Below are 26691 nucleotides of genomic sequence, written 5' to 3'. Positions count from 1 at the left end.
AAGAGAAGAAAAATCTTTTAGATTTCAGTGTTATGATCTACAGAATAAACACTTTCTTGGTATCTTAGGAGCTAACTGGCCTCCATTTTAATATGCATGTAAATATCATATTTTCATTTTCAAAGATTCAAGAAAACATTGACAACTCCATCAGGAAGTTGGTTTCAAAATTCAAACTAAAAATGTCTCTATTTTTTTGAAGCACAGAACATATATCCTCACGTAATGAACTGACTTAAACCTACCTCTCATCAGAGAACTTCTACAGATTTAAATGGTACCTGCCAATTCAAACAAAACCACATTCTCCCTTTTTACATTAACTTCTATGAGTCACATAGCTGAAAAAGTACATTCTCAGGGATTTATTATAAAAACATCACCTTCTTAAAATTAACTGTTACATACTTAAGGCAATCCAATATTTTAATTTCACATCTTGACTGACCAAAGAGACAGGATCATAATTCTTCTGTAACAAACAGAGATTGGATTCATACTTTTTAATGAATGTCATCTGATTAAAAGGGTTTGATAGAAGAGTTATTTGGAATACTTTTATAAACGTACTTTAAAAACCACATTGTTCAACTTAAAGATTCAAACATACGCCCCCCTCTATTTGGTTGTTGAACTAAGATCTACTATAATGGTGCCAGAAATATATTTGCACTGATATAACGAAGTCGATGGAAATAAAAACCTAACTCTGTCACAGGATTAGCTACGACAACTAAAATGCAGGAAAACACTTGAATTTCTTTTATTCCATCAAAATTACAGTGATAAAAATATTTATGTTATGTGAATAACTGCTGGCCCTAAAAAAGAAGGAAATAAGGTTTTCAGAGATGAAAACAGAGGCCATGAGCATTCAGACTACGGTATACTGAAGATATGAACCACTGCACCTAGCCAGTCAGTACTAATGAACACTATAATCAGTATAATCGAACAAACAAAGCAACTGCACATTAGGAGAGAAATGAACTATTACTTAGAAAGTATTACTAGGTTTCTGTGTGGGTAATTTTATTTGAACATGGTTAATGAACTTAGAATGGCTTTTTTTTAAAAAAAAGGATTTCGATTATTAATACGGATTTTGTCAGAACACATCTCATATCTTAATTATACTTCTTTTAAAGAGGCTTATAAAATAAAACACAAAATGTTGTTCAAGTACTTCAAAACCTGACATTACTAATAATTCCAACAAGTGTGATCTGTTCTTTGGTTGAATTTCATTTCATATCCACAGTCCTTCCATTTTATCTTAGAGGCATACCTCCTTTTATTGAATGAACATTGGAAGGGGGCAGGGGTGGCTCAGGAGAAAAGAAGGCAATGAGCAGCAAACTGAATTTGGATTCTATGACATACTCTAGTTTGCTCTAGAATATAAAGTTCGACATAAAGTAGAAAACTAAAACTCAAACACTGCTTGGGGAGACATTTACTCTGTAATAGAAAAATCATCTGCACTCTGGCATGAGGTGGTGAAAGCACTCAAATGATTCCCTTCTGGGCTGCATCCTGGACACTAACTCAAACCCATAGCATCATCTAGTTTTGCCTCTTTTTCTCTCTCAAACATCCTGCCCACATCTTTAAGTGATTTGGGATTTGGAAGTAAAAGGTCAAGTAAAAGATGCAGCTATAAAGCTGGAAAAGTGGTTCCCTCAAAGAGAAATAGTGGGTGAGTTAACCAAAATCCACCATAGCCCTGCTCCCAGCTAGCTCCCTTAACCATAATTTTGCTTTATCCAGATAATACATCACCAAACCTTTTTTTTTTTCTACGTAGGGATGTTTGGCAAAGCATTAATCCAATTCCACATCCAGTAATTCTAAAATAAAATTCTAAAATGACTGTGATGAAACACCAAACACACACAAAATTTGTACGCCAGCAGAGTTTTAAATGTTGCATGCCAATAGATTTTTAAAAGAAAGTCATAAAGTCATAAAGAATAAACCAAGTGTGCAAACCCTTAGTATGCTACAGTAAATCCCAGAGACACTCAAAATCCTTGTTAAGCTGCTGGCCCATTGTATTTATGTAAAAACAATTCAGTAATGGAAGTAAATCAGTAGACTCAATACAAAACAGCAAACAATCAAAACATTATTATTTTCAACTTTGCAAATCATTACTGAATTTTGATAAAACATAAAAAATTATGTATGCTCTAGACCAATGTTTTTTCAAAGAACCACCTCCATCAGATTCAAATAGAATATTATAGAAATTTATTTTCCTGGAACCATGTCTGGACTCACTAAATCAGACTGGCTTGATGTAAAGCTTTAGAATATGCATTTTCAAATAAAACTTCTTCAGGTGCTTTTTATGCAATTAAGAAGCACTGCCTTAGGCACTAACAGAATGTTCATACTTGGAATGGATCAGAAATACTAGAGCGGTCAGATTATCAAAAGCAGCCACAGTCTAGAAAACAAAAGACTGGAGGGAATGCCAGGGTCACAGTGCAACAAGACAAATGAAGCCAAGAACTGACATGTTTAAGGTCAATCTAATTTTTATATTGTTTGGTCTTGAAACCAGATCTGACTCTGATATCCAATCTGGCCTTCTCTGCTCCATCTAACTCTACAAAAAGTTTGAAAGCATTAGTTATTTAAACTTCATGTTTTAATTTTTCAAATGTCTGTGTGCTCAAATCATTAAAACATCAATATCACCATTTTATGTTTATAATGTTCTTTACCAAGCACAAATGTTTCCAAGGTTCTTATTTCATCATTGACAGAAGAGTGTAAGGTAGTCAGGTTAGATGCCAGCATCTCCATTTTAGACGTGGACAAACTGAGGTTTCCAGAGGATAGAGACTTCCCCAAGGGCTAACTGTGAAACTTGTAATCCAATTCTAATCATCTGTTTCAAAGCCCAGTCTTCCTTCCAGTTAGATCTCACTGTAACTTGTATAAAACTCTCAGCTGAATCACTGACTCTTTTCTATCTTTTAGATTTAAAGATTTGGTCCTCACAAATCTCTTCATGAAATAGGTGTTACCCTCTGTAACTCCAGTCTCTATGTACATACCCTGAAACCCTGATATACAATATCACCATGGACTTCAATTAGAGAGCTGAAAGAAGGTGTAATATGTGAACAAATCCAGTAGATATAACACTGCTGTCAAGAGCCAGGGTTTGTTGTATTATCACTTTCAGCCTGAAAATTTGATATGGCGGGTGTGAGGCACAAGCCACAAGTCTCTCTTTCTTAAAACAATAACTGCAAGCCTTTACTTCTTGCCAAGAATATCAAGGTCATTGTCTGGATCAAACCTAAAAGGGAGCGTCTATCAACAGACGTCATAACAGATAAGTACCAATTTGACATGCTCTTGCAGAACTATCACTTGCTATCAGAACTGCTATGACAGCTGTGTAGTAAGACAAGGTAAGCAAATGCATCAGTCCTCCGGGCTCTAAGTACTCCCCAAATGATAGCACAAACATATGCTTCACTGACACATAACGGGTGTTTATTGCTGTAGGGTTATTTGTATAAGGATCCAATTAACCAGTGTAGATGACCATGGCTTTTGTACTTAATGGAAAGTCAGAATCCAGTAACTACTCAATAACTATAATCTTTACCATAGCATGATGGACTTTGAAAAGAAAAAGGGAAAGTATTGAAACAAAATATATATATATATATATAAAACTGTGCTGAGATAGGAACAAAGGGATAGAAACAATATACTCATCTCCTTGAACCTAATATAACGGTTATCTCTGCCAAGCAGGGTCTACTCCCTCTGGCCTGGCAAAGTCCTTCTAACTTTTGAAAGATTCAATTCAAAATTCATCCAGGGTTCCAAACACCCATGCTTCGAGAGCCTGGGGAGGTATGTGAATGAGGAATGCAGACCAAGTGGAAATCAGAGCAGACCGAAGCACTCCACTTACCACACCTTAAGGGGCAGCCACCCTTTAAGTCCCAGCTGACTCTGCCAAAAAGAAAGGTGCTCTCACAGTTACTGAATCTCTGTTTCAAGAGAAGTGGGAAATCTGAATTTTTATTTGCCATCTTTCCATTCTTAAATCTTGGCAACTGTCTTAATTTTGGTACCAGTTAAACCAGAGCTTGAAACAACAACTCACAGGTCATTTATTTGGGAAGTGATTCCAAGAAGTAAGAGAGAGCAAAGTGAGACATGGAATGCATAAAACCCAATCAAGGAGGTGTTAGAGAGGTCCCAGGGGCCTCAGAGACACAAATTCTGGCTCCCAGAATCTTCCCTAGAGATAAGGGGAGCTGGGACATTTATTCCCCAGCTCCTTTCTTTTACTGGCTGAAGTCTGATCCTGGGGGAAATAATTCCCTATGCTTCTTAACTGTACTTGCCTAAGTGCCAAGTGGGCTTGTTCAGTTTGGGAGAAAGCTCTGAGCAGAAAGGCAATCACTGCGCCTGATGTGGACTGTGGTCAGCATTTATGGAATCACAACTCTGGCCAAAATCAGTGGTGGATGAGGGGATGTGACAGGGCACAAAAAGCAACTACAACAGCAACTAATAAAGCTGAAAACACAGTACACTCCAAACAATAAGGGGTGCAGGACTAATTTGGTTCATAGACTCCATCTGCGTTACAACTTGAGGAAAGCTTTCTTTGACTACCTCTCCTCTCAGCCATGCCCCTTACAGCAAGGTGCCTCCAACCACCGCGATGTCAGCTCTCAGTCAACTAAACTGCCTCATTTATGATAATATCTACTTCCCCCACTCCACCCTCACACTATAAGCACTCTGAACTGAGGTTCGTACCTTGACCATTATCCTCAGTACCTGGTTTAATGTAGGTGTTCACTGAAAATCTATAGACTGAATTAGTACTTGGGAAGGTCCTTCAGTGAGCTGAACAAATGAATATAATATAATTTTTAATAGAGCCGTATAAGCTACAACTATAACCCAAACGCAATCAGGAGCAATACAGCTTAGGTCACTAAGGAATAGAAAAATCATTTCTTAACTCCTGCCCCAAAGGGCTTTATGACCCAAAGGTGTTATTCACATAAAAAGATAAGCTTTGTTTTCTGAAAAGACTATACTGCGTCGATCATTAAACCCATTGTTTATGTTTTCAATATAAATACTTTTTCATATTAATCAAAAAGTCTAGAAAAATCAACTTTGCCCCCAGAAAAAGAAAATATATTATAATTCAACTTCATACTTTTCTACTACTAAAGCATAATTTCCTTCACACATGAACTAGAAATTGGCCTTCTTTCCCATGCAAACTCTGTCTTGATATGTGTGCCTTTCTCTAAGACTGAAAGTATTTTCCACTTGAAAGACATCTATACAGGCTCAGACCTAAAGCCTCAGAGGCCTGGATGACAGATCTGTATTCAGAAAGATCAACACAAGGGGGGTGGTTGCGGAATTCTGGAACAGCTCATAAGGATGGAGGCTCTCCTTATAGCAGACGACAGTGGGTACCTCAGCAAAAACAGCAGAACAAGCTAAACATTCCTATACTACATACGGTACAAGGAAAACTAAGTACTAACTAGAGAAAGCCTAATACAGAATGACAATATTCCCCAAAGACTTCCAACCTTTAAGAAAGTGAAGGCATGTCCTGGTGCCCTGAGTTACAGACCATCTACATTATTTCTGGCAAAGACAGAGAGAGATGATAGATACAGATATAGTTATAGATATAGATATATAGATATAAGTATATTTAAAGGAGAATTTATGAATAGGTTCTTAGGAAAAATAAACTAAGTAGGCCATTCTTGGGTAAAATTTTCATTTATAGAACTAGGAATAGTTGGGTAAAGTTTCCATGTAATTGCTTTGAAAAATTAATAACTCTCTGCTCTGGCAACCTTTTGTCTGTCAGTATATACATATTTTTTGTACTCTTGTAGGAAGAAATAATTTCTGTTGATGACCAAACTTCCTAATCGATTCTGAAAGGTACATGTGCAACCACTTAAAAAAGATCAACCATAAGAGGCAGAAGGTGGAGAAAATTTGAAGAGGGTTCAATAAACTGGCTTCATTCAAACCTTTATAATCTGTACTGACCTTCAACCTATTTTATTAAAAGTACTAGCCAATGCCACTTGGAGCCCCTTCGAGGTTGCAAACATTAATAACCCTTGGAAAATCACTTCTCTACCAAGATCAAATTTTTAAACTTTTGGAAGGACAGGGGGTGAGGGTTGAACCTAATAAAATACACAAACTTATTGTAAAGAAAAAATTATGATCAAAGAATCACCTCAGAAACATTGTTTTTAAAAAATCTAGTTGCCCATAGCGTGAAGAAAAGAGAGTACTGAGTAACAACTAACATACATTTGTGCAGTCCTAGTCCTGTCAAAATAATCTATTCCCCTCTGATGGAGTGACTAGTCCAGTAGATCAAGGGGAAGAAGAAAGAGACAATTTATATTTGGATTTTAGCAAAGCTTTTGATTCCGTGCCTCATGACATAATCATCAATAAACTGAGAAAATAGGATCCACACTGCACAGCTATGAAATGGCAGGAAGGTCAGGCCTGGCAAGGAACTATCGATGGGAAAGTGTCAGCCTCAGAGGAAGCATAACAAATGGGGTTCCACTGTGGTCAATTTTGCTCAGCACACTGGTGGACGTTTTTCATTAATGACCTGGGGAGTGGAATAATTAGAACCATCATTAAGTCTGCATCAGAGACCAGACTAGGAGGAAAGCATGAGGGAAGGGAGGGGAGGAGGCTGGAGGGAGTCACCAGCCATTAAGGAAATACAGAACCAGAATTTAAAATAACCTTGAAAGTTTAAAAGAAAAGAATTGTCAACAGAATGCATTTCAAGGGATAAATGCAATGTATGCTGGTCCTTCTCCCTTCTTTTCCTTTTCACTTAAGGAAGTGAGGCCTCTTCCTTAAGAGCTGTGTTTATTCATTTGCTATTTAAATATACAGGAGGAGACACCGTGCTGAGTTCCAGGAATAATTTGTTAAGCAAGCCAGGTTCTCATATCTAACATTATAGAAAAGATCCATTTATTGAGGAAAATAATTTGAAAGGAAATGACAATGAAGCCTGTTGGGTATTATGGGCAAGGGTACTACCTGGTCTGGGAAGCCCTCCTTGAGACTGGCCCAATTTGATCCCTCTCTTAGTCTGATTTAGTTACTTCTCTTAGGTGCTTTCCTAGCTCTCTCGGCCTTTCTCAGTTGCAGAACACTGGAATGCAGTCAGATTTATTTATGTGTTTGTTTTCCTTTTAAACTGCTAATCTCTGAAGGGGCTAGGCCCAAGGACTATGCACTTTTACATCCCCAGCATACAGGACAGTGCTTGAAATGTAAGGGACACTAAGTAAATGTTTACTGGTTTGGAACTGAAAACATATCACATAAATGCAAAGTGGGCATTATACAAGTATAAAAGTATATGGTCTGGGGGTTCTATCTTGAAACTTGAGTTAATGCCCTGCATTCAGCTAGAAAGTCAAGGTTAAAAAATGTGGAACAGGACATCTTCTGCATTTGTAGTAATTTTATATGCAAATGAAGAATCACTCTACAGTTATGAGTGAGGGCAGGGGGGCCAGGACTAAGCAAGGAAGTCTTCAGGGAGAGTTGCTGTACGTGGAGGAAAGAAAGGAGGGTGAGAAGAATCCAAAGTGTTCCTGGAGCCATAAGCAGAATGAGGGGAGGGTAAAAACCTGAAATTGAGACCAATAAAAGGCCCAAGAAAAAGTGAAGTCAGCAGTGCCAAAGGCAGCACAGAAGTTAAGATAGAAGAACTACTTGGCAGGGAAGTCAGGACATGTACATGAATATATGTACCTTGTAGTTGTGTGTATCCCAATACATAAGACAGACATCCCAGGGAAGAGATATACATTTGGAGAACATAAAATCAATTTTGACATAGCTCATCCAAGACAACAGAAATAATTATTAACAAAAATAAAATGACCATCTGCACTGAGCACCGCCCAGAGAAACCCCTCCCTGAGGAAGGCTTTTCCAGGAGACAAATACAATTTACCTTCAAGCCCTTTCAAAAAAAATGGACACAACCTACAGAACTACAAATAAGCAACACCTGGAAATAAACTAGTTTTGTTCCAGCAGAGAGCACTTACTAGAATGAATAAGCATACCATAATAATCAACATATATCTGCTGCCCCTTAGCAAGAATCTCCCCCTCGGGTAAACTGGAAATTTAATATCAGCCAATGAAAACATTTCCTCATTTGTTTCTGTGTTTGCTCTATGTGAGCTTCCCCTTTCCACCCCTCAGTGCAGCTTCCTTCTACTTTCTATATAGAATGCTGTCCAGTTCATAAGTCCCTCAATAAAGCTGTGAAAGCCTAAATTCATGCAAAGTTTATCTTTTACCATAATAAAGATGAGTCAAAAGGAAAGTTTTAAACTGGAGGAGTGGCGCCCATGTACATATAATCAAACATAGATTATTCAACTGGTAAGAGAATATACTGAGTCTGCAAAAACAATATAGACTATTTAGAAGAGAAGCTCTTAATTTTAAAAGAAGATGAAGGCTCCCATTATTGAATCTAACAATCACTTTATAAGTGCCTCTATGCAGTTTTATGGGGAAGATTCATTTGTGTAGACAGAACTTAGAACAATTATATCAATTTTGTCTGAAACTACCTCTTCTTATTCAATAAATTCTGTTCTCAAACACTGGTAAATCTGACTCAGTTTTCTTGTGCCTCCAATTCAGGTAATGTACAAGAACTGTCATATCCCACATTTAAAGATGATATCACTTCATAGAATTCAGCATTTCTTTCCGTTTTCTCTTCCTTTTTATTGAAGGAAGAAATGGGGAAAGACCAATATAATGCAGAAAGAAGGAGATAAAGTGGGACCATGCATTTGAAAATACTACATTTGACATCATTTGTTTCTCCGTCTTCAAATCATGCCTCTGACACTTTTACTGACATAAACTTAACTGCTTTACCTTTAATCACAGTAGTTGTATATACTACTGAAACATATATTTTCCAAGATAATTCACAAAGTTCAAAATACTTAATAAAAAATATGTGAGGTGAGTTAGACTCAAAATGCTTCCAATCTTTCCCAATAGCTTATTTAACTGTCAGTCAGGGTCATTTCAGAAAACTCAGACAAAAGGATTGGTTTAGAAATTGAAAATAAGCATCCAGAGGCAGTTAGAAAAATCTGCATTCTAACATTCACTCATCAAAATAAAGCATTAATTCTATATTAATCAAGTTATATCACTGCCTATGAATTTTGTTACCAATTATGGGATCAAAAAGTTAGAAACTGCATGTTGCAAGCTTTAAAATATTCATGATATCATTATAAAGTCATGCGATTTTGCGGGGTCATTCTTTCCCCTTTTTTAAAAATCCCTTCTGCACAAAATCATGCCCAAGCAACTTGAAAGTCACCATACTACTGGCACCAAAAGTGTGGATAAAATTCTTTAGTTAAAGCCTTTGAGTTTATTTTGGAGTATCTGATTCCAAGACCTAAACCAAGGGGTGAAAATGAAAAATTACAAACATGCAGCTGATTAGAAAAATAGTTATAATGGGCCTTACTGCTGTTATTATTGAATGTACAAGGGAAATAACCATTAGCCTGTTTTAACCACTGGAAAACACCCTATGGTGGTACTTGACTGATTCAATGTATTTTTGTACACAAGTGCTGTGCTAATGGAGCAGACATTTACCCCATAACAAAGGAAATCTCAAATGTAAGCCTTAGGGTTTACAGTAATTCCAGAATACCATACCACAGCTAAGGCTTTTAAATGAAGCCCCTGCTGGTCTATTTGTTGGTTAAGCCCTTTTGTCTCCTTAAAACTGTAACATCACTCACAGGACAAATTATTGACAAATTGCAGAAGTTCAAACAAAGATAAGCGGGGACTTAAAAATCCATAACAGACATGAGATTTAGGAAATGCATTACTGGTCTAGATCTAGTTTATTCTTTGCGCATTTTAAGATATAACGGTCTCATGATGTTCCTATTATCAGAGTATACTGAAAAACATAATTTGTTCAGCTATGGAAAGAATGAGATGAGCCAAGCAGTTTCTCATTGCTGAAGATAATCTATAAACACAAGAAACTAAGATGACCCTAGAAGTGATCTCTTCTCACCTTCTCACAGGAATGGCAAGCTAGTGATATCGTTATAAGGTACAAAACAGCATTTAGGAAAGGTTCCTAAAGGAAATAATTCTTCCATTCAAACATGTTTCCATGGTAACCAGACCAATCAAGCTTCTCCACAAAGGCTTTTCTGTCAAGTTCTGTTAGCAAACTCATATAGAAAGTATAACTCACCTAAATTAACACTACATTTGTTACCCTATTAGAGATAGGTGAAAAGCACAGCTCTTATTTAAAATTAGAGAAATATGTATTTCTTCCGTACCAACATCTTAAATTAGTCATGTTCCATCTTGCTACATAAATAAAAGCCTTTTAAAGACTAGTCCCAGGGATGAGAGAAAACGAAAAGGAATTTACCTGGCAGCGCATGCCCTTTGTAAAATGGATTCTTTTCCCTCTTTTCGGGAGCACAACAAGAGAATTCTTTCATCTTGCTGAATTTTTTTATCATCATTCCTTTGCAAACCTTCTGTGCTTCACACACACTTGAACTATAGGTGTAACGTCCATAGAAAGAATCCTAGCTTTACTGGTTATCATTTTAAAAGTCAAGAAAATGGATGAGAGAAATCACATGGATTCTTTATTTTTGAATATTTTCCCTCAGCATGGCATTATGAACTTGTAATACCTACAACAGCCTTACATTTAGAGGCCACTTTATGTTTCTGACATGGTTTCAGACTTGGATAACTCCACCTCTACAGAACGTTCGTCATGTTAGTTAACATCACTTTTCAAAACAAAAACTATGAGCAACAGCTTTAATGAACTTTAACAACTTGACACTCATCTCCAGAGTAGCTGGATTTTACAAAAAAATGTTACCCCAAGTTGTTGAGTAAATCATTTTATTCTGTCTATCTATAATTTGACTCAAAAATACTACAAGAAGTCTTTGATCTCACCTTATATCATACGCTTATAGAAAATACAACCTATTTTTTTTTCATGGAATGATGACATCCATAAGATACCATACAAGCAAAGTGATTACGGAAGTGGATAGTTAGTGGGCCCAGCCTCTGACATAAGATCGACCTTAAATTTTAAGTAAACATTGTCTTCTTCCTAGGCTTAGTTGTAGAATTTCCAGAATTCTAATCAGACTTTGCTCCTAAACACTAACAACTACAACTACGACCAGGTAGGGAATATAATTAAGAAGAGAGTTTACACAAAATAAAACTAAAATCAGTTGCTCAGGATTTTTTAAAAGGCAAAATATCAATGTGAATTGAACAAACTGACCACCCAGCTATGATATGAGGAGTTCAAAATTTAGCAGGAGTAATTTCAGGTCACTTTTGTTTGAGTTAAACTGTAACTGTGAATTACTCTTTAGAAAATGTGAAAGGAAACATTGCATAAATCAAGATTATACATTCTAATTTCTAGAAGTTTTATGCAAATAAGCTAAAGGTCAATCTAAAAGTTTGAAATATAATAACATAAATTGGCATTATCTTTAGACATAAAGTTATATATCTAATAATAAACAATGATAGCACTTTACTATGTGTGGCCAGTTGGAAATTTATAAAGTGTATTCTCTGGTTCACCTCATATAGTTTTTTTTACAATTTAGGAGATAGGCAGGAAGAGATTAGGGGGAAAGAATGAAGCTTAATTAGGTTTAATAGCTCATATATTTATAATGCTGTTTTTTTTGTAATAATAGTAAAATTAACCAGTTAGCAAATACTTCATATAAGCCAAGTATTGTCCTAAGAGCTTTTTAATTCACTGCTATATATATTATTATATTATCACTAAGTTATGTGTATGTATGTATCTGCAATTTTCACAGACATTCTAAGTAGGTATTCTCATTTAATAGATGAGAAAACTGAAGGCTCATAGAGATTAAACAGTCTGACAAACACCATACAGCCAATAAGCCAGGTTGCTTAAATTCAAAATGAGATACGTCTGAAATGGCATTATACTCATTTACCCTAAGTAGAACAAATCAAATACTCAGATGTGCTTCCTGCAAAATCACTGCTTCTTATACATATGATAATTAATTGTTGCTAATATAACATTTATGACATTTTAAAAATCTCAGACAAATTGTTAACATGGATTTGGTAATTGCAATTTTCCCTTTCAAGGATACATTTAGCCATTTTTATAGCAATATAATACAGCCATTCTAAATAAGAGCTAATCGCTCTTACAACAGATCTTAAACAATTACTTCTGAAGAGCCACCCCCCCCCCCACCCCCGTCATCACTTCGCAGAATAGAGTATTCTGCGGCTAACAAGGCAAAGGACAAAGCTCACTAATTACTATGTTTATCTACCGGGTTAAATATGAAATATCACCACACCAGAACAAGGTACAGTATGCTGGGAAGTGATTATTTAACAAGAGTTGAACTTTCAAAGTGAAGAGACACAAGAATTTGTTATCTTTACCCTTGTTTGAATTAAAGAAATCACTGCCTTCGGTAATGAATAATAAATTACCTACTACTTTCCTTCTGCGACCTGATCATCCTATGGCTCAGTGGCAACAATTACTATTTATCATATTTTTCCACTCATTTGACTTTATTTGGAAACACTAATATAAAAGTGTTTTGGGAAACTTGGGGCACATATTAACCTTCTACATTACATTTTAATTCCTTTCAATAAAATTATCTCAGAGATTCTTACTTAAGGCCCTATTCCTTTATGATCCAGCACTGTGAATTAGTGTCAGCTGGAATTAGATTACTCTTTCAATGACACATAATCAGAAAGGGCAATTCAAGCAGAAAGACCACACTTGTGTCTCCTACATCTTGTCCTCCTTGTCCACAGAATGCTACACTCTAGGAACCAGCTTATTATAAAAGCCTAACTTTCCATGGCCATTGAGCTGAGTACCCTTGCTTCAAGATTTTAAAGTAGCCATTTCACAACAAAGAAAACTGCTTCAAAGCATTATTTTTAGATATTCTGAATGTTCACTCTCTCTTCTTCAGGAGGAGAAAGATAGAAACTGATACATTTATAATAATAATATAGGAGTAATAACACAAGAAACATTAATATCTGCTAGCACTTGAGTACTTAACCATGTGACAGGAAATGTTCTTTATATATTTATATTTTTTATATGAGTGTGTTTAATAAAACCACCCATAATGAGGAAGTAATTATTATGCCCATTTCACAGTGTAGAAATTAAAGTACAAAAATTTAAATAATTTAACCAAAGGTCACCCAGCTAGTAAGGGGCAGAATTAGAATTCTATTTCAGGCAGTCTAGCTCCAAAACCTGCCCTTTAAACTTCAGCATTTAAAATGAGGAAGACAAAGTAAAGTGCCTGCCCTCAATCCAGTTTTTCATTTGAAGAGAGAGGGGCCAAAGAAGAATATCATCTTAACCATAATGAACTATGATCATATTCATTAGCTAAGTATAAAATGTTAGGAAACTTTAACAAGCCATAACTTCCCCTCAGGAAACATTCACAAAACCTATGCCCTAGCAAACTCTGGGAGTGAAGGTCGATTCAGTCCCCTCTGCCTTCCCCCATTTTGAGATAAGTAGTTAACCAGCCTGTCTCATGCCCCTTTTATGTTTTCTGAGAAGGAAGAAAAAAACAATCCATTGGATCCCCCAAACTTCAGGAAACATAAAGCTCTAATGATGTTCCCTTGAATGTTCCTTTCCCATTAAGACCATGGAGGAAGTGAGGAAGGGAGCCACTGAATAGCTCTTGACAAAGAAATCCTCGTCATGAATCCTTTCCTCCTTTCAGATCAGGCCCCAAAACAACTGGCCAGTATTTCCTTTAAATTCTGTCTCTTGGTATGGAATCTCACTTTGGTATCTACTGTCTATCATCTTAGGGCCGCAACCAAAGGTATTATTATTGTTAGTTTTTTGTTTGTTTGTTTTTGCATGGGCAGGCACTGGGAATTGAACCCGGGTCTCCCTGGCATGGCAGGCAGGAATTCTGCCACTGAACCACTGTCACACTGCCCCAAAGGTATTATTTTAATACCCTTACCTGTATACTGATAATTATATCAGTATAAGTGAATGAATTGAAATGATAGTAGGAAAAAATTTGAAATCAATTTTAAATGATGGGTTCATTTTGAGTTAACACTTTTTTAGATCCTGATAAAGTTGTTTTAAGAAAGTAAATACCAATTATTGAATGTTATAAAGGAAATCTCTCTTTATGACTACTTCTATTTTAATAGTTTTCATTACATATTTGTCCACTAATAAAACTGTTTCCTTATGGATGTCAGATATTTAATATTTAGTACCTCGAACTATTTCTGATAAGAGCATTTGATAATAAAATATTCATTAGTTATAAGATAAAAGATATTTCTTGGTAAAATAATGACTCATTACTCCAGATACATGCTATCCTAAACATGTGCTACATTTCCCTTAATTGCCTAAGAAAGTTAACTCTGAGTCAATGAAAAGCCTCTATAAACTGGTTGATTACAGGCAGTTATAGGATTCACTGCCTCCACTTTAGGAAATGTTAAAGTCACGGTAAAAGCAGAAAACACATTTTTCAGTTTTTGTTTTGCTTGGTAAGCATTTTCCAGCTTCCATTATTCCAAAAATGCAAAAGAGTTTACACCCCTCTTATGTTTCTTATTTTGTAGCAAGCTTCAACCAGACACTGTGGTTAAGGCACTGACAATTTCCTCAATGATTTAGAACGTCTGCTCTCTTTGGGATGTCTGTTCTCTTTGGGATGCCTGTTCTCTTTAACATCTGCCCTCCAAACATTTATCCACATGCTGGTTAATATCTGCCTTAGCAAGGGCTCTAGCACCCTAACTGCTAAAAACAAAAGGTAGACCAAGAAGTAAAAGACCATAAGAACTGCGAATAAAATGCTAGAGTGCAATCCATTATAAACATATGTTCTGACAGTGAAAAGGCACTTTAAATTGTATACAGCCAGGCGATCACTACAATTTGGAAATTTTCCCATAGAGAGTAGAATTGTCGCATTTATACCTTGGTTGGAAGGTTAAGGACATGGTAACTGAGGGCTAATGTTAAAACTACCACCACAGGGGAAGAGGAAAACGTCATTGTGAAAGGCATATACTTACTTGCAAATACAGTATTGACACTAACTACTACTACTGAGAATTTATTTGTACTTCGCACTACTCCTCATAACCCTTGGCGGGGGGGCTTTATCCCCACATTACACATAAGGAAACTGGAGCCTACAGAGGTTAAGTAACTTGCCCAAGGTCCCACAGCTGACAAAAGAACAGTATGAATCCAGTTAGGTTTCATTGGTCCCTTCCTGTTAACCACTACATGTGCTGCAGTCATTTACTTTAAGATAAGGTAGGATAACATGTTAAAAGTAGAAAATGTTAACAGGAGGCACAGAAGCCACAGTACGACCTTTCTAAAATATGCTTCTGGTCAGGTCGGTCCCCTGCATGAAATCCTTCCAGGCTTTCCTCCATCTATAGGTGAACAAACAACAAATGCTCCCCTAAGCTATTCAATAGTCAGTGTTCTGTTTTCATCTTAACCTAACAGCTCAATCCGCATCCTCCTTCTCAACACCCTCTTCTCTCTTGAACCTCAACCATATCCTATTATCCTGATTTTCTTCCTACCATGTGGGCTGCTCTTTCCTGGCTCCTGGGAAGTTTCACCTCCTTTGCCGGACCTCTAAATGCTACAGTAACCCACTGACTCTTCTAGACATTCTCTTTCTTCGTGATTTCATCCCTTCCCACAGTTTTCATTGCCATCTACGTTTCAATGATTCTTACATTTTTATCTCCAGCCTATCCTCTCCTTTGAGCTCTAGGATCATATAATACATAGTCCCCTCTTCCCTTGGATGTTTCCCAGGGACCTTAAACCAAAGGTTTCCAATCTGATTTCCCCATCCCCTAACACATTCATTCAATAGCTTTTACCATCTCAGTAAATGACACCATTTCAAGACTAAAGCCTGCAGCTGGCTAAATGTCTCCCTGTTCCTCATACTCTACCACCCCACCCCTAATCTAATTCATCAGAAATCCTGTCTCCACTGCCATCACCGCATCTCATCAGGACTAACTACAACAGCTTCCTAAATGGCCTTCCAATTTCTACTCATAACTTTCCAATCTATTCTCCTCACAGCAGCTAAGGAATATTTTTAAAAACAAGCAGCTAAAGAATCTTTTTACAAACAAAAATCCAGTGTGCCCAAGGGTTCCAGGCCCTAGAGTAACTTGCCAGAAAACTACAACCTCCAGATGGGTTCCTGGTCCAGATAAGTCTGGAAACCTAGTCGAGCCTCTCCAGAACACCAGACAGTTCCATCTACCTACCCCATATTAGTGACAGACCTTTCCAATAAGAAAAATTTAGAATTGTCATAGCCCAAACAACCCCAATGAGAGACACGGAAAGATCAAAGGTGATGATAGAGTTATACATAGAAGACAGGACTTAACAAATGAATATGAATGCTGAATCATTAAACTGATACCTCTTTTAGTCTCCAGTATTTTAGAGCAGCTAGAAGTAAAAACCTGAAATTGTGAAACTGTAACCCCCATCAATGTCTGAAATACGTTCTCAACTAATAATGATTCTGTGCTTACAAATTTATATAGCTTTTCTGTATATATGCTATTGTTCACAAAAAAAGAAGGAAAAAAGTCATTTGTGATGATAAAAAAGTATTTAAGCCTTCTAGCCTCCTATATTCTGGAGCAGCTAGAAGGAAAAATATGAGAAAATTATATGGTAGCCCATGACAAACTCTGGGATCTGTCCTATAACCACTTTTTGAAGAGTGCTTTGAAAACTACTGTTTTTTTATTTCTTTGCTTTGTATATATATTATACTATACAATAAAAAAAGTTTTAAAAAAAATTTAGTGTGCCACTCCTCTGCTTACAAATCCTCCCATGATGTCTCATTGTGTCTTAATGAAATCCACTCATTTTACCATGGCCCACAAGCCTGAGCCATCAGACCCCTTGGCCAGCTTTCATTTTCTCCCTGCTGGCCTCCTTTCAGTTCATCATTTCCTGACTCTCATACCTCAAACATGCTGTTTCCTGTGCCCAGAACTCTGATGCCCACTATCTGGTTGCCACTGATCACTTCCCCTCTTTTAGACTCAGCTTCAATGTTGCCTCCACAGAGAGATTTGCAAGAACAGGATTCTAAGAAGGCAGACCCTGCCTTTTTCCTCTTCCCAGCCCTTAATCACTTTGTATCTGCATTATTCATTTATTATTTGACTTTCCCGCTGGAAGGTAAGCTTCCCATTTGCTAGGATAGTACCTCTTTTTTTTTTTAGTACCGCTTTTGATTGCCAATAAATATACAGTGTGTAGCATATAGAAGATACCCAACAAATGTTAGATTTCAAAACCTGTCTGACGTGTCCTTGACTGCTTCTCCAAACTCTCCGTCTGTGTTAGATTCATTTGTCACCTTGGCCAGATGAGCATACCTAGTCTTGTTGCTGTGGACATAAGCCAATGGTACGTGAACCTCATCTGCTGCTAATTACATCTGCAGTCGGTTAGCAGGCGTGTCTGCTGCGAAGAGTGACGTTTGACTTAATTGGCTGGTGCTTAAATGAGAGATCGCAATGTAGCAAAGCTAAGCAGCTCGGCATTCCTCATCTCAGCACTTGCAGCTCAGCCCAGGCCTTTGGAGATGCAGAAAGAAGTCATCCCAGGGAAAGTTGTCGGAACCCAGGGGCCTGGAGAGACCAGCAGAGACCATCTTGTGCCTTCCACGTAAGAAAGAACCTCAGCGGAAAGTTAGCTGCCTTTCCTCTGAAGAACCAACAAAATAAATCCCCTTTTATTAAAAGCCAATCCATCTGGTGTGTTGCATTCCAGCAGCTAGCAAACTAGAACACCATCCACACACTCTTGATCTCAACCATCCCTTTAAAAGGTTAAGGGTTCCTCAAATGAGCATGCATTCCTGGCATATGCTGCTTCTTAGGCCAGGAATATCCCTTCTCCCTTTGTTCAAATGGGCAGATTTCTGCTCACTCTTTGGATCCAACAGTGGTTCTTCTACTTTAAGTAGAAGCCCCTCCACACACAAACACAAATACACACATAGAGAACTGAGTTGATTACTTCTTCTTCTGTAGGATCACTGAACTTCCATTAAAATACTAGCACTCTAAATTGCTATATTATGTTCTCCTATTTTCCCTACTAGACTAAATTCATGGAGGATAAAGGCAATTTTGAATTCATATTTTAATGCCCAAAGTGTAGCAATATCTACAGTAAACAAGCAAATGCCTCAACCCATCAATCAATTTAGTATTCAAGGAATTTCAGTTTTCTGGAACAAAAAATTACCCCAGGCAAGGCAACTTAAGTCAGCCCATCATTTACACTTCAAAACAGTGGATGCCTTGAACTTATAGATATTTATCATATCTCTCCAAAGATTTATTCTTGCTCATGAGAGGTCATTAAAATTTTTAAATTAAATTAAACATGGATCTAATCCAATTAAGCCATAGCTAAGTGAACTTAAATAAGATAGATTCAAAATAATAGGTGTGAAATTATTTAGAGAGCATCTTTCTTTTAAAATTTACATTTCCATAATTATTAGTATAATATCCCAAAGCACATTTAATTAGCACTTATCACCATCATCGAAATAATGATAAGAAAATATATTCAATAATGTATTAGGCACTGTCTGATCCATTTTTCTAGTAAGACCAATATTAAGAAGGGAAGTAAATCCCACAAAGGGGATGATGAAGAACACAGATAAAAAACTTGACACAATAGAGATTAGGAAACACATGCTGAATGGAAAGAGAATAATTTTGAGTCTTCAAGAGGCTGATGCTTTGAAATGACTGGTATTTAAAGATCTGTGTTAAACACGAGTATGTAAGTAGTACCTTAGGACATGTGCATACCCAAAGCTGCTGTGAAATACACGGAGTTGTTACAAAATTGGTATCAGGTTCTGTGACAACTGAAGTTATCAAAAAGCAGGAAGGAAACTAAGCTTGTTATTTTTCTATACATTTCCAAAAAAAATTTTTAATAAAATATCAAGATCATACTTCATTTGTGTTCACTGTAAAGTGTAGTAAACATTACAACAGCACAAAATTAAATATGTGTATATAATTTGTGACTGCACCCCCTAGTAAAAACAGGGAACTCAAGGCCTGACAGGCTTGTCATTCCTTTAAAATAACTCAGGATGCTTTTATCTTCACATCATGTGTGGGCAAAGGTGTTTCTTATAATGAAGTACTTGCAAAGGAAACAAATATTCTTAGAAAACCTCTACCACATTCTGCCAGCAATGCCATATGTCATGTGCATCCAATTTACATTTACTATTTGAGAGCTTACCAAGTTGTATAGATAACCAGTAAAGTGTCCTTAATGTAAACAATGAAAACTATTTTTCATTTTTCATGATTAATGTATCATATATAGAGTGGAATATCCAGACCATAAGGGTAGTTTAATGAACTTTGACCAATAAGTTTTTGACCCGTTGAACCTATGTCTCTATGAAGATAGAGAACATTTCCATCACTTTGAAAGCTCCATGGTGCCCTCACCTAGTCACACCCTATCCCTGCTCCCTTCTGCCCGCTACTAAGATAATCACTGTTCCGCTTATTGGTACCATAGATTAGCTTTACCTATTTTAAATGTCATATAAAGGAAGTCATACATTTATGTGTGTGGCTTCATTCACAGAGCGTGGTTCTTTTGAGATACGTCCATTTTGGGCATGTGTCAGTACTTCATTCCTATTTTTACTGCTGAGTAACTTTCTACTGGAGTTAAAATAACGGTAACGGGGTAATTTTTAAAGTTATTAGAGCAGGGTAGAACTTTTATAACACTCATCATGTTTTGTGGCAATGTCTTGGTGCATGACATTTCGTTTCAACTTCTCACTGTACTGTGATTTTCCCCCCTGGATAGCAGGCACTGGAGCTGGACAGGGAGTGCTTGACTTGCTTACTAGCAGGCCTCAGGACTCGACAGAGTATCAACAACAACCTGGGAGCTCAATAACTGGGAGGAGGATAAACACAGCTCTTAATATGTTTTCCCACAGAAATATACTCTTTGTATTATATATCAATAGCATGGAATAAAGAAACAATTGGAGAGTCAGATGATTCAGACACAAGGCCCAGTCTGTCACTAAATAGGCGCAATCTTCAACAGGTCATTTATACCCCTCTGCCTTTCACTTCCTTATCTGTTAAACGGGGATGACGGCAATACCTAAGGAAACAACTGTGAAGTTCTAATCATATTACCTATATGAAACCTCTTTTGAAACAGTATAATTCTGTAAAGAGTTATTGTAGCATAGTTGAGGCATTAATGGTTTCAGAAATAATTATTGGGGTAATACTAGTAGACAAATTCAAATATTAATTAAATAAGAAAGCTTGAATTAGTTGCATGGGTATAAAAGTCTAGTCTCCCTACCAAAATTAACCATTTAAATTTATTAAACAACCTCACGGAGTAGTTACTATTACTATCCTCATTTTACCTATCAGGAAATGACGTGACCTGCCCAAAGTCTCGCTGCTCGCAAGATACAGAACAGGGGACAAACTCAGACAGTTCGGCTCTCGAGCACAAACTCTTAATCCGCTCTGCCTTACTCCCTTTCAATAATTTTGCTTATTGTAAGTACATACAAATCATTTTGAAGTATAGTATTTAAGAAAAAAAAATTAAAGGATGAAAAGATATAAGGAGAATTTTGCGCAGATTCTGAAAGAGACTCTGGGTGCTTTGAAGGGCATCCTCAAAGGAAAAAAAAAGATGGTATTAAGTAAAGAAGTTAGACAAGAAAGGAATGCAGAAAGCAGGCTGAAGTGGCAGAATAGTGGACGTGTGACAGGGTTGTCTCAAGCGCAGGGAGAGCTCTGTGACCCAGCGGAGAAATAAGGCCCAGGTCTAGGTCCACTCAAGAACACTCCCTCAGCTCCCCCCAGGGAGGGTGGAAAAAGGAGGCCAGGGTGAAGCAACAGAGACGGTCGTGTTCATCAAGACAGGCCACTAGAGTCCACAGCAAAGGGGGAGCCCACTCTATCTGGCAGAGGAGAAACAGAGAGGGGACAGTATGCAAATGACCATTCGCTTGCAGGGTTATTCAGAAATCGTTCATCGTGTGCAGAAAGAGCATCCTTAAGATTCTTAAGATATCTTAAAACTCCTGCCAGAGAGTAACTTGTTGCTTTCTTTCCCCAAGGTATTATTTTAATTGATTAATTATTAGTGATCCCTCAACAGGTAAATTAGCATTTACTTTATTGTAAAGTTTATATTTTAATAACATATATGCTTCAGAATACCAAACCAGTCTTTGCTTATTTATGAATTTTCATGATCCAGCCTATGGATTAAGTCAAGTTGTATATTTAGAAATGACATTTGGTATCTGTCTCCAAGTCGTATACTTTGTAGGTAAGGAAAATGAGACCCAGGGAGTTTAATGGTTTTGCCAAGATTCACAAAGCTTGATACTGTAAAAAATGGCCTGAGAAACTTTGTCTGCCAATGATAATAAGGGTAATATTTACTGAACACTTCACTGTGTGCCTAGCAGTGTGCATGTGTTATTTAAATTAATCCTTGCAACAATCTTAGGGCACAGATAGGACATTTGGATTGGATTAATTTGGCATTTACTGTATAATTATCCAACTTTTCCACATCAAATCTGTGCTGTTGACCTCCAATTTTGTTTCTACAGAAAACATGATGGTTGCATATGAAAACAAAATGACATTAAATTGTGAAAAAAAAATGTTGCCACCATATTTCAATGATAAATGTTTTCTTTTCATATTGATATTCATTTCATGAAGATACCTTCTAACTAAGGGAATTCATATTCATTAGCCCACATATAAATGGATAATGGGTTAGGTAGGTAATTTCTTAAAAAGTGTGATTTTTCTATAATAATTTCCTAAATAGTGATAGACACCTCACCTAAACAATGTCAACATATGGACAGCACCTAAGCGTACCCTCTCTAGAGTATAAGCTAGTCCAAACAAGTTTTCATGCCCTTTTAAATTGTTTTAGAAAGAAATATATTTTTATAAGCATTTGACCTATTGTGTGTATACATCTGTAAGCTAGTTTACAATCTCATTTTAGCAACGTGTTGAGTTGTGTACAGCAATGCCTGCTACACATATGAAAGGAAACCAGTTCGGGTGCAAAGCGAACAGCATTGACGACTGTATTAACCACCCCTCCACCTGGACACTTCATTCACAATGCACAACATGTTCCCACCAAAACATGAGAGGAGGAATAACTTTAAAAAACAAACAAAATACAGAGGCTCATACCTCAAAGACTCCCCTGCAGACAGCAGCATTTTGAAAAGAAGTCTGAGTGTTCAAACTGTTTGGTTAGATGAAAACGAGTGTGCAGGTTCTGTTTGTCGGCTTCTTTCTCCACTGAACTCCATCCTCTCTGATCACAGCTTTCGCTTGATCTTAATACCCACAGGACTCCAGACTATCTTTCAAAAGGTAAGAAAGAAGGAAGGCAGAACGGAGGAGAGCGAAGGAAAAAGGAAACAGAGGAAGGGGATGCGGATGGAAGGGAAGAAATCCACAGAACCTGCTTTGCTACATTCAGTGAATATATCCCAACCTACATAAGCAAATAGGTCTCAGGGCTAAGCAACTCAAAGAGAAACTGATATTGTCTTTGTTTCTCAGGTACCTGAGAGTGAGAAGCAGAAGGGAAATGGTTTCCACTACACCCTCCCCTCTAAATGCTTATGAATTGAATCCTGTGTTTGTTCCAGATATTTTCATTTCTGATCTTTTTTTTTTTTTGGTTGGGCCTACCTATTTAATCCTAGGAGAATGTTAGTAAACGTTTAACTCTGATTTAGTGAAAAAATAAATCAATCTTGCTTACTGGGTATCAAAGTACACCTTTCTTGTCTCCATTATACCATTATGAAATCACGTTAGAAGTGTGTTATGTAAGCATGTTCAGAGGTTGGGACTGAAATGAGAAAGTTCACACACCATTAAAATGATAAAGTTCACATACAATTAAAAAGAAAACCTCAATTTAACTCATAAAAGCTAGTCATTTCAGAAAGCAACAGAAACAACAAGGTGAACACTATTAAAGCTTGCTAAACTTTCTTATAAACACACACCAATCACTTTAAATGTGATCTCAAAGCCATCCTCAATCAGACATATTATCTCCAAATACTAAATGAAAAGATTCTCTAGAAGAAAGGTCTCTTTCATTCATAGTTAGAATGAATTTTATCATTCTGAAAATGCTTTGCTAAGTCATCTCAAAGCTGTGTTATTTTTAAGAGTCAACTATATTGTAAATACTACAAAACCACAGAGAAAGTATCACATCACAGAATCATTTACATAGACTAATTTGGCAAAAATTGCTTTCCAAACCACAATATTAAAGGCCATATTCTATTTTCTTTTTTGTGCTTTTTTGACAGTTAGAAATGGGTACAAGTTGTGATTTACTTGTATCCATTTCCTACTTTAGTAGTATCCAGTTAAATCACTCAAACATCATGACAGATAAAAGGCAATAATGAAAACTGTTTATGATATTCTGAGAACTATAATGTACATTGAATGCCAGCAGTCACGTGTGTGTGTGTCTGTATGTGTGTATCTGCTGATGACTGCTAAGACAGTACACAAGGAACCCACAATGAAAACGTTATGTAAAGTGATATACACTGATTCAGTAATCCCTGAAACTCCTGGTCAGACTTTAAATTACCTTAACAGGAGATTATATAAGAAAAATCCTGCAAGAAATGGTACAATCCAGACACAGCACAATCTGATAGCAGGTAAAAGTGCATTCTGTGTAGTTATAAAAGCAGAGTAACCTCTTAGCCCAACAATGCAAGTAAAATCATTACCCTACATGGGACATTGCAAGCAGAGGTGAATATCTCCCTGGCAACATGAAATATGAATCCGAGGGATGAGCGTGGCCCTGGCACCAGGATCAACAATGCATTCCTGATCAAAAGAGGGAAAAGAGATGTAAAATCATAAGGGATCAGTGGCTGAGAGAGTTTAAATAGAGTGGGGAGGCTTTTGTGGAGACTACAGTTACACAAGCTTCAGTGAGATACAGCTATTCACCTGAGTTTGCCAAACTCCAACTAAAACCACTCCTGTCAACTCTAATGAACACCTAGGGCTCTATCTGAAATTCTACAAAAGTTCCATGCACTATGATCACTTTCCAGAAACACAGACGCTCTAGATCCTAGACCAGGTAAATCCTGAAACCCAGAGGCCCCAGCCTCTCCAAGAATATCAACCAGTTCCATCCCCCTAACCCATATTATCGACAGCCCTTTCCAACATGAAAGAGTCAGAATGGGCACTGCCCAAATACCCCTAAAGATCAGAAGAAGGATCAAAGGAGAAGGAGTTATTACAGAGAAGATAGGATTCAACAAATGAGTATGACTGCCGAATCATTATACTGATCATTTCTTTTAGTCTCCAGTGTCTTGGAGCAGCTAGAAGGAAAACCTGAAATTATGTAACTATAATCCACATCAAATTTGAAATCTGTTCTGTAACTTCTTGTTATGATTTACTTTGAAATTTATGCTTTCTTGTATTTATATTTCACAATAAAAAAATGTTTAAAAAAAGCAGAGCACAACAGAAAGATGTCATATATGTGGCCAGTGACAGCTAAAGCTATCATGTCTCAGGCAAACACCATGCTACAACTTGAAAATTATGAGGAAATTAGGCAATGAACTACAAAGAAGAGAGAAAGGCAATTATGGTGATTACCAAAACAGCTACAAAACATTTCAGAAATGCCCGAGTGATCAAGGCCACAATATACTTCAAAGTTATGTGAAACAGAAAATTAACCAGTGTTTGCATCCACTGTGTATGTTTTGTTAACAAAGTGATTTTGATTAAGTTTATGGTCACACTGCAGGATCACAAGACTTCACAATGAGGATTATTTTAAATAAGAATCTTTCAGCTGTAAAACATCATTTCTGAAAGAGTCTGGATACACAATACATCTCTAAATTGGAGTTATCACTCCCCGCTGAGATTGCCAAGGTCTTCATTTTTCCATGAAATGGGTAACTACCAATACCTCAAAAGAACAGAAAATTCTAACTTAAACAAAAAGAAATATAACTTTTCACTTCATATCAAGGCTCTCACAAATTTAATAGCCATTGTTAATTATCCAGGAAGCAGCATAACACATAAAGGCATTTTCTTTCCTACCCTTATTTTGCACATAGAAAAATCGGAAACACAATTGACTTGATACTTTCTCAATGGGCTCCAGGAAATCTTAAGGATACTGGTTATGCATCCCGTTCATCTAGGGCCTCCAGTTCAGCTCCCTGTAAGCACAGCAACATAGTTTACAGGGAGAAAGAATAATGTGGGTGTTTCAGTGTGCTAAAGCTGACAGACTGCAAGATGCCAGAAATGGACCGGCTTTTACAAAGGGAATTTATTAGGATACAAATTTACAGTTCTAAGGCCATGAAAGTGTCCAAACTAAAGCATCAAGAGGGAGATACCTTTTCAGAGGAAAAGGCATCTGGGGTGCAGATGGGAAGCCACATGGCAACACTTGCTGGTCCTTCTTTCCTGTATTCTGGTTTCAAAATAGCTCTCAACTCCTGTGAGTTCTTCTGGCCTTTCCTGGGGCATTTTCCTTCTCTCTTAATTCGTCAGCTCTCTCCAAAATCTTTCTTTCTTTTATCCTCTCATAAAAGACTCCAGCAGAGGGATTAAGACTGACAATGAATGGGTGGGGGTCACATTTCCATGAAAAGAAACTAAGCAAAAGGTTCCAGCAACAATAGGTCTGTACCCACAGGGTGGATTAAAAGAACATAGGCTTCTCTGGGGTATATAAGAGATTCAAACCAGCACACTCCACCCTCTGGACCATGAGACAGGTTCTTTCCATAAGCAAAATATATTCATTCCATCACAATATCACAACAGCCATAAGTCATTTCAGTAACATACTAAGAACAAAGTCTTATCAAAATCAATTACAGGGTGGGCCATGGTGGCACAGCAGACAGAGTTCTTGCCTGCTATGCCAGAGACCTGGGTTCGATCCCTGGTACCTGCCTATGCAAAAAAAAAAAAAAAAAAAAAAATCAGCTACAGGCCTGATTTATCCTAAGACAAAATTCTCCTCTGGCTGTGAACTTGTGAAACTTAGAAAAATTTATCTGTTTCCAATATACAAAGGAGAGACAGTCATAGGATAAAACTTTCCAATGCCAGAGAGAGAAACTAGAAGGGAAACAGGCATCAAAGGTCCAAAACAGTTTCAAAAACCTGCAGTAGACTTCAAAGTCTGAGGGTCATCTACAGAAAGACATTTTATCCTCAGGTCTTGATAGACTGGCAGTCCCACCCTCTGCA

The 26691-nt window shown here is 37.1% G+C and overlaps 1 protein-coding gene across 9 annotated transcripts in view; it reads right to left on the bottom strand.

Moving 5' to 3' along the window:
• Nucleotides 1–26691, bottom strand: part of PTPRD (protein tyrosine phosphatase receptor type D) — a 685849-nt gene that overhangs the window by 476999 nt on the left and 182159 nt on the right. Inside the window, exon 1 of one of the 9 annotated variants that reach the window (XM_077148193.1) lies at nt 22576–26383. The exons of the other annotated variants lie outside the window; for them this stretch is intronic. The gene's annotated coding sequence lies outside the window, so the exon portion shown is untranslated. Of the gene's footprint in view, nt 1–22575; nt 26384–26691 lie in introns of those variants that run through there. 9 annotated transcript variants of the gene reach the window in all.

Source organism: Tamandua tetradactyla, chromosome 2 (genome assembly GCF_023851605.1).
Source record: "Tamandua tetradactyla isolate mTamTet1 chromosome 2, mTamTet1.pri, whole genome shotgun sequence".
NCBI classification, from domain to species: domain Eukaryota; kingdom Metazoa; phylum Chordata; class Mammalia; order Pilosa; family Myrmecophagidae; genus Tamandua; species Tamandua tetradactyla.
Note: the sequence above shows the minus strand (reverse complement) of the source record. Positions and strands in the feature narration are given on the sequence as shown.